Raw genomic sequence first — 1,386 nt, 5'->3', positions numbered from 1 at the left:
TCGGCGGTTTTAGCAACACTCTATAAAGAATTATGCCTTGCTACGAAATCCAACGTAATGTCGATGGGAGGATGTGCATTGTTGTTGCAAAACTGGGCATGGTATCGTTTGAGTTGTGTTGCTCCAGATGCACCAAGTGCATGGATATTTCCACTTGCACAAAGGTAACTATTGCACATAATTTTTATATATTTTCATTTTTTAAAACTTATTATTTACCGTATTCGTATTACTAATTTTATTATATTTTTATTTTTTATATATTCGACAAATTTAATTCCGGGGGTTTAAATTTCAGTAAAGTTCCTCACAACGATATAGAAGGATACCGGAATACAATTGATCATATGATGGTTCAAGAAGTAATATATTCATTCTCGTGTAGTTGCACTTTTAAAATTTTTTTATATCTCTTAATATTCACTTTAGCCTATTTTTTTAACATTTAGTTTCGTTGGAGACCGTATCTCGGATTCCAACACGAGGTACCCGAACAAGAGATCAACACTTGGGCTGCATGTACCTATCTGAACTGCTATCATATCGTCGAAAAACATCATGCATATAGAGTTGCGCTTCAGTTCGGCTTTCATCAACAAATTCTGCAACCTCTAGAAGATATGACGCTCTACCATGAGATCGACATGAGACGTGGCATTGATGATAATTGAAGTGTGGTTTGGAAAGATGAGATTCAACATTGGAATGAACGTCAGAATTACATATTGCAAGGTCATTACGTCGAAGGTGTTTTACGCCACACTAACGAATATATGAATTGGTTCACGCATCACACTAAATTATACATATATGTGGAAAGATACATGCGCGATCCACGTTTGCAACCTTCAACATATCCTGATGTTCACTCTATGCCTCAATCAATCCCACAACAAAATATCATGCACCAAACACCGTCTTTATCATCACCACAACATTTTCATGAAGCTGCAGATATACCGACTCAATACTACGTTCCTTCAGTGCCAACAATACCCACTCCCATTAATCCGACCGAGAGCGGAATTTTCTATAATTTGTTTGGTACTCATTGCACAACTCCTGAGTCGGCTTATGCGGCTTTTGATTCTATGTATAATGTCGAAACTCAAAATTATACGGAAGCAGATGACAGTGGTTCTAATCCCCAAACAGATTACAACGATGATCAACCACAACAACCTCAAGTTGTTCAAAGGGCTAGACGAGTTCGACGACCGTGTAGATGTGGAACTAGAGGTCATTTAAATGACAATAATTAATTTTTATTTGATGTATTTTTTTTTATTTGTAGTATTTTTTTCTTTTTTTTAATGTATTTTTCTTTTAATTTAATGTATTTTTATTTTATTTTATTAATAGAATTTTCTTTTTATTATTATTATT

The sequence above is a fragment of the Cicer arietinum genome, chromosome 1, assembly GCF_000331145.2.
Source record: "Cicer arietinum cultivar CDC Frontier isolate Library 1 chromosome 1, Cicar.CDCFrontier_v2.0, whole genome shotgun sequence".
NCBI lineage: Eukaryota > Viridiplantae > Streptophyta > Magnoliopsida > Fabales > Fabaceae > Cicer > Cicer arietinum.
Note: the sequence above shows the minus strand (reverse complement) of the source record.